The sequence below is a fragment of the Coregonus clupeaformis genome, chromosome 10 (genome assembly GCF_020615455.1).
Source record: "Coregonus clupeaformis isolate EN_2021a chromosome 10, ASM2061545v1, whole genome shotgun sequence".
NCBI lineage: Eukaryota > Metazoa > Chordata > Actinopteri > Salmoniformes > Salmonidae > Coregonus > Coregonus clupeaformis.
The window spans coordinates 38,141,673-38,149,755 of NC_059201.1; positions in this window are offsets into that span (position 1 = coordinate 38,141,673).

Genomic DNA, 8,083 nt, shown 5'->3' on the forward strand with positions numbered 1-8,083 from the left:
GTTTGAGTGTCTAGTTGATCTATTTCTATGTTGGCCAGAGTGGTTCCCAATCAGAGGCAATGAGTGTCTCTGATTGGGAGCCATATTTAGACAGGCTGTGTTCCCACAGGTGTTGTGGGATCTTGTTCCTAGTTAGGTTTGTCCGTTGGATGTCACGTATCGTTTGTTGTTTTGTTTCACTGTTCGGGTTATCATTCGATTAATAAAGTATGTTTGCTTTCAACGCTGCGCCTTGGTCTACTCCGTCTAGCGATCGTGACAGAAGATCCCACCATACCAGGACCAAGCAGCGTGTCCAGGAGCAGGCGGCCTGGACATGGGAGGAAGCGCCGGGAAAGGAGCTGGAGAGGTTGGCGATGGCCCAGGTGGGCAAATCGTGGTCCTGGGAGGACATGCTCGGGGGCAAAGGGCCATGGGCTAAGATTAAGGCCCTGGCGAGAGAGGAGCAACGGCGTCAACAGTGTCGTCATCGGACGGACGAGAGGCAACCCCAGAAAATTTTTAGGGGGGGCACACGGCATGGGCGACTGGGCAGCAGGAGGCTGCCACAGGGCGAAATGGGAGACGAGGAGAGAAGGCCACCGGGTTACGGGAGCCATTGGTGAGAGGAGGGAAGGAAGTTGTAGAGGCACGGCGAGAGGTACTGAGGTGTATCGTCAGCCCGGTCCGGCCCGTAGCTGCTCCACGCACCAAGCCAGGGGTGCGCATCGTCAGCCCGGTCCGGCCCGTCCCTGCTCCACGCATCAAGCCAGGGGTGCGCATCGTCAGCCCGGTCCGGCCCGTTGCTGCTCCACGCACCAAGCCAGGGGTGCGCATCGTCAGCCCGGTCCGGCCCGTTCCTGCTCCACGCACCAGGCCAGGGGTGTGCGTCGTCAGTCCGGCACAACCCGTGCCTGGGTCACCGGTGCCTGGTCAGGTACCGGTCAGCTGCTCCACACCGGAGCTGAAGCAATCTGCTCCTACGATGTCCAGTCCAGCTCCAGCCAGCGTGGCCAGACCGGACCAGGGGCGCTACGGGGGGATTATTAGAGGGTGGTGGTCAAGCCCGGAGCCGGAACCGCCTCCGAGGAGGAATGCCCACCCAGCCCTCCCCTGTTTGGTTCAGGTTAAGGCACGGTCGCAGTCCGCGCCTTTGGGGGGGGTACTGTCACACCCTGGCTCTGGGGACTCTATATGTTGAGCCAGGGTGTGTAGATTCATTGTGTTTGTGTACTGTGTTTGAGTGTCTAGTTGATCTATTTCTATGTTGGCCAGAGTGGTTCCCAATCAGAGGCAACGAGTGTCAGCTGTTGCTGGTTGTCTCTGATTGGGAGCCATATTTAGACAGGCTGTGTTCCCACAGGTGTTGTGGGATCTTGTTCCTAGTTAGGTTTGTCCGTTGGATGTCACGTATCGTTTGTTGTTTTGTTTCACTGTTCGGGTTATCATTCGATTAATAAAGTATGTTTGCTTTCAACGCTGCGCCTTGGTCTACTCCGTCTAGCGATCGTGACAATGTGCTATTGAAATTGTATATGGTTATATTACATAACAACAATGGTGCAACACTAATAAAAATAGTATTATTTTATAACAAATGCGCTGTCTCCTGCGTTGGATAGCAGTCACTGCCTGTGGTTCTGAAACATCAGTGCGCTGTTGAATTGACGTATTTTCCTAGACCATGGTTGCTATGTGCATCATTGCAAAGTTACCCTGCATATTGGTGTTGATAACAATGTGGCGGAGGCAGCAGTGAAGTTAGGAGACGAAAAAACAGCCCTTGCCTTAATTGTCTAAGAAAAGTGAGGAGAGAAGAAACCCCAACTTAATTAGGTCTATAATAATATGCCATTTAGCAGACGCTTTTATCCAAAGCGACTTACAGTCATGTGTGCATACATTTTTACGTATGGGTGGTCCTGGGGATCGAACCCACTACCCTGGCGTTACAAGCGCCATGCTCTACCATTTGAGGTACAGAGGACATAATCAACAGCCTAACTGTTAAATGTGCCTGGCTTTATATATCCTCCATATATATCGACAGAAATAAGACAGATCCTGCTTCTGTTGCCTGTTTAAGTGTTGAGCACCAAGCCTCATGCAACCACATGTCAGATAAACAATTTCACAAATTCTGCTGTTTTTAATCTTTGCTATACTGTAATAAAGGCTTTACACTTTTTTTTAGTTAGAACAGCCTCTCTGGAATTACTCATAATTTAATTAGTATTGTTTACACTGTTCCAAACTGTCAGAGAAATTATGTTTCTTATAATAATAATCCTCCTTTTTATTAATCTCCTTCTTATTGTTATTATTACTATTATTATTATGATCATCATTATAATAAGTAATGTAATTATCATTAGTAGGCTTAGTATTGCAGCCTTGTATAACCACCATCGAGCTGTAGGCCTAAGAGCACATCCTGTCTAGTCTTAATACAATAACTTGCTTAGGCCTATATTTCAATACTTATATACAGTAGGCTACTGTATGAATCAATCATTCATTCGTTCATGTCATCACACAGCATACAAGTCATTCATGATTTGAAATTCAATCAAGCATATTAGTTTTAAAATAAAATAAAAAAGCCACCCTTGAATAAATAGCGTAAACAATAGAAAACCTTCCATGCTGACAATTACATTCATACAATATGCCATTTAGCAGACACTTTTATCCAAAGCGACTTACAGTCATGTGTGCATACATTTTCACGTATGGGTGGTCCCGGGGATCGAACCCACTACCCTGGCATTACAAGCGCCATGCTCTACCAATTGAGCTACAGAGGACCACATTCATGAATGCATACAACTGTTTTTAGTCTTTGCTGTAATAAAGGTCACCTGCCCCCCCCCAACAAAAAACAACAATGTTACAACAGACTCTCTGTTACCTTATCATTTATTTAGTGTTGTTTACATTGTTCCAAATGGTCAGAAAAATGATATTGTAATCTATCAGCACCTGTTTGGCACACATAATATGCATGCAGTGCTTGCTCCTTACCTTATTTTTTCTTGATCTCCAGTATTTTCCACAACTAGTCAAATTTATTCCACACACCTTTAGCTCCTGAGCAACCAAACATTCCCCCATTTTGAGTTTATTTGTCAGGTCATCTGCATCCATTTTGCTGTCACGTAACACAGTGTTCAGAGTTTGTTTTAAGCAATTTATTAATATGATTATGATATGCTATAGTTCAGGCCCTATTGGTCACATGCATGCGATGCATACATGTGTCATGTAAAGAGAGCAAGGGTTGAGGGAATAGGGAACGTTTTTCCTAAACAAATGAGGGATTTCCGTAACAGGACCTTTCAGTCAGAAATGGCTGTAATTATGTTGCAGCTTCAGCAACACGGACAGCGTGATAAACACGGTTGATGTCTTGTGGTGGTCTCTGCAGCAGGGAGGAGAGAGAGACAACGAGTGCTAGTCACACGGTCACTCGCTGTCATTTCTTTTAACACAGCGCAGCAAGTTTAATTAAAGCTGAGATCTGCGAAAGGTGAAACAGCATCACTGGTCGCCCCAGGCGCATTTCTTATTGTCCCAGATCTGCTGGAGCAGGTAGATGAGATGGTGACAGGAAACAGAGAGAGCTTCTACAGCAGTCAGAGGCCCAGGTCAGAGAGAGAGAGAGAGAGAGAGAGAGAGAGAGAGAGAGAGAGAGAGAGAGAGAGAGAGAGAGAGAGAGAGAGAGAGAGAGAGAGAGAGAGAGAGAGAGAGAGAGAGAGAGAGAGAGAGAGAGAGAGAGGGAGAGAGAGAGAGAGAGAGAGAGAGAGAGAGAGAGAGAGAGAGAGAGAGAGAGAGAAGAGAGAGAGAGAGAGATAGAGAGAGAGGAAACGAGGGAGGAGAAAGAGATGAAAGAGAGGCTTGAGAAGGAGCTGCGGGAATGTCTGAAGAAGAAAGATGGAGTAATCCATAAGCTTATGGGAGATATCAGAGCTGGATAGACAGTTGAAAGAAGAGAGAGATGAGGAGAAGAATAGTGAGTTGGAGATTGAGCTTAAGAGGTGGTTCGATAGGATGGGGGAGATGGAGAGAAAGCTAAAGAGATGTAGAGAGGAGAAAGGGAACGAGAGGAAGGAGATAAAGGAGGGGCAAGAGATTGAGAAGTTCATGAAGTACTATGAAGAAGAGGCCAGAGTTGAAACAGAACAAAACCTGATGAAGATATTGTAAACAAATTCAGAGGAGGGCCACTATTAAACAAGGAGAACTACACTGTATTTATCCCACAACATTTCTACTTTTTGGATAAATTCAAGTACACAGACAAACTGTATCTCTACAGTGAAGGATTGATGAGTAATGCATGTGTTTATTGTTCAGTGCCTATTAGTTGAACATTACTTCAAGTTACTTTGTAAAAATGTATATAAATACCTTTATGTTTTGTAAAGTAAAAAAGAAAAGGCTATTACTTTTTGCATGTGCACCCATCTCTCATCTACTGTACCGATCTGAAAATACAGGATAGGTGGAAGTGATGTTGTGCAGGGAGTCTGCTTTCACCTGTCCAGTTGTGTTGGAACTGTAATATACTGATTGGCTGCGTTGAAAAAGAGTAGCTATTCATTTTTGGCAGATTTCTCCCAATGGTTTAGCGTTCACAGTTTATCCCCCACTGAGTAATGTTGTGTTTTTAGCCACAAGATGGTGGTATGTAACAAGAAATCGGCATGTGACATGATTAGGAATTTCAAATGACAAGGTATGACATAGGCCAACCAAGTCCTCAGGAACCCCCAGCCATTGCACATATTTGTTCTATTCCAATATTCATATTCACAGCAATTAATCAGTGATGGAACTCAAAATGTTATAACTTGTTTGGAAAGGTCATATGACCTGAAATGTCTACCCTATTAGAACTGAAATGTCTATGAACTGAAATTTCTATATGAACTGAAATGTCTATGAACTCAAATGTCTGTATGATCTCAAATGGCAGATCACAGTCACAATCCCAACAACTCAGACACACTCACAAAGTCACTTTGCAGTTTATTACGATAAATCTTTTTTTTTTTTTTTTTTTACATCCATACAGAAATAGTGACATATTTCAGCTTTTGTAAACACTTTTGGACAGAAGCATCGAACACTGGCTACATTGAAAGATGTATAATTATAGGATGCATGTAAACCGTTCTTCATCTGTCATCTCAATCTTTCACCTAGTTTGGTAGAAAGCAGGGCTAGAGCCAATACCACAGAAAATAGGGGCTACTTAATACTGTAGTGTATGGGGCTCTACATACATAGGGAAACGTCACATTCATAGCAGTTCATAAAACTGTCATAAGCACTACATAAGCATTTATACATGCAAATGTCAGCTAAGATTAACAACCACAAGTTGACATAAGATATGCAGTGACATCTACCGACCTGCAGTTGTGAGCATAAACGTGAACATTTATGTAGAGCAAATGAATGTATAATATATAGCTTATAAATGTGTTATAGTGTTTTAGTGTAAAGCCCATACATTAAAGTATTACGAGTATACAGTTTACTAAAGTATACTTGGATTGAATGATGAAAGGTCCACTAACACCAAAGAGTAGAAATGTAGAAATGAATAACTATGTAACTATGTAAATGAAGCAACAACATCCAAGCCTGTTTTTCAATCACCCAAACACAGAAAAGCTATTTTTCTTCGGCAGCACCACAGTTTGGCAATGTTCATTTCTATTCATAATTCCATTTCGTTTTTTTTTGCATTTTATTGCATGACATAAGTATTTGATCACCTACCAACCAGTAAGAATTCCGGCTCTCACAGACCTGTTAGTTTTTCTTTAAGAAGCCCTCCTGTTCTCCACTCATTACCTGTATTAACTGCACCTGTTTGAACTCGTTACCTGTATAAAAGACACCTGTCCACACACTCAATCAAACAGACTCCAACCTCTCCACAATGGCCAAGACCAGAGAGCTGTGTCAGGACATCAGGGATAAAATTGTAGACCTGCACAAGGCTGGGATGGGCTACAGGACAATAGGCAAGCAGCTTGGTGAGAAGGCAACAACTGTTGGCGCAATTATTAGAAAATGGAAGAAGTTCAAGATGACGGTCAATCACCCTCGGTCTGGGGCTCCATGCAAGATCTCACCTCATGGGGCATCAATGATCATGAGGAAGGTGAGGGATCAGCCCAGAACTACACGGCAGGACCTGGTCAATGACCTGAAGAGAGCTGGGACCACAGTCTCAAAGAAAACCATTAGTACCACACTACGCCGTCATGGATTAAAATCCTGCAGCGCACGCAAGGTCCCCCTGCTCAAGCCAGCGCATGTCCAGGCCCGTCTGAAGTTTGCCAATTACCATCTGGATGATCCAGAGGAGGAATGGGAGAAGGTCATGTGGTCTGATGAGACAAAAATAGAGCTTTTTGGTCTAAACTCCACTCGCCGTGTTTGGAGGAAGAAGAAGGATGAGTACAACCCCAAGAACACCATCCCAACCGTGAAGCATGGAGGTGGAAACATAATTCTTTGGGGATGCTTTTCTGCAAAGGGGACAGGACGACTGCACCGTATTGAGGGGAGGATGGATGGGGCCATGTATCGCGAGATCTTGGCCAACAACCTCCTTCCCTCAGTAAGAGCATTGAAGATGGGTCGTGGCTGGGTCTTCCAGCATGACAACGACCCGAAACACACAGCCAGGGCAACTAAGGAGTGGCTCCGTAAGAAGCATCTCAAGGTCCTGGAGTGGTCTAGCCAGTCTCCAGACCTGAACCCAATAGAACATCTTTGGAGGGAGCTGAAAGTCCATATTGCCCAGCGACAGCCCCGAAACCTGAAGGATCTGGAGAAGGTCTGTATGGAGGAGTGGGCCAAAATCCCTGCTGCAGTGTGTGCAAACCTGGTCAAGACCTACAGGAAGCGTATGATCTCTGTAATTAAATAACAAAAGTTTCTGTACCAAATATTAAGTTCTGATTTTCTGATGAATCAAATACTTATGTCATGCAATAAAATGCAAATTAATTACTTAAAAATCATACAATGTGATTTTCTGGATTTTTTTTTAGATTCCGACTCTCACAGTTGAAGTGTACCTATGATAAAAAAATGACAGACCTCTACATGCTTTGTAAGTAGGAAAACCTGCAAAATCGGCAGTGTATCAAATACTTGTTCTCTCCACTGTATATATACACTACCAGTCAAAACACCTACTCATTCAAGTGTTTTTCTTTATTTTTACAATTTTTTACATTGTAGAATAATAGTGAAGACATCAAAACTATGAAATAACACATATGGAAATCATGTAGTAACCAAAAAAGTGTTAAACAAATCAAAATATATTTTATATTTGAGATTCTTCAAAGTAGCCACCCTTTGCTTTGATGACAGCTTTGCACATCCTTGGCATTCTCTCAACCAGCTTCATGAGGTAGTCACCTGGAATGCAATTCAATTAACAGGTGTGCCTTCTTAAAAGTTAATTTGTGGAATTTCTTTCCTTCTTAATGTGTTTGAGCCAATCAGTTGTGTTGTGACAAGGTAGTGGGGGTATACAGAAGATAGCCCTATTTGGTAAAAGACCAAGTCCATATTATGGCAAGAACAGCTCAAATAAGCAAAGAGAAATGACAGTCCATAATTACTTGAAGTCATCAATACGGAACATTTCAGGAACTTTGAAAGTTTCTTCATGTGCAGTCGCAAAAACCATCAAGCGCTATGATGAAACTGGCTCTCATGAGGACCGCCACAGGAATGGAAGACCCAGAGTTACCTCTGCTGCAGAGGATGAGTTCATTAGAGTTACCAGCCTCAGAAATTGCAGCCCAAATAGATGCTTCATGGAGTTCAAGTCACAGACACATCTCAACATCAACTGTTCAGAGGGGACTGTCTGAATCAGGCCTTCATGGTCGAATTGCTGCAAAGAAACCACTACTAATTGACACCAATAAGAAGAAGAGACCTACTTGGGCCAAGAAACATGAGCAATGGACATTAGACCGGTGGAAATGTGTCCTTTGGTCTAGAGTCCAAATTGAAGATTTTTGGTTCGAACCGCCGTGTCTTTGTGAGACGTGGTGTGGGT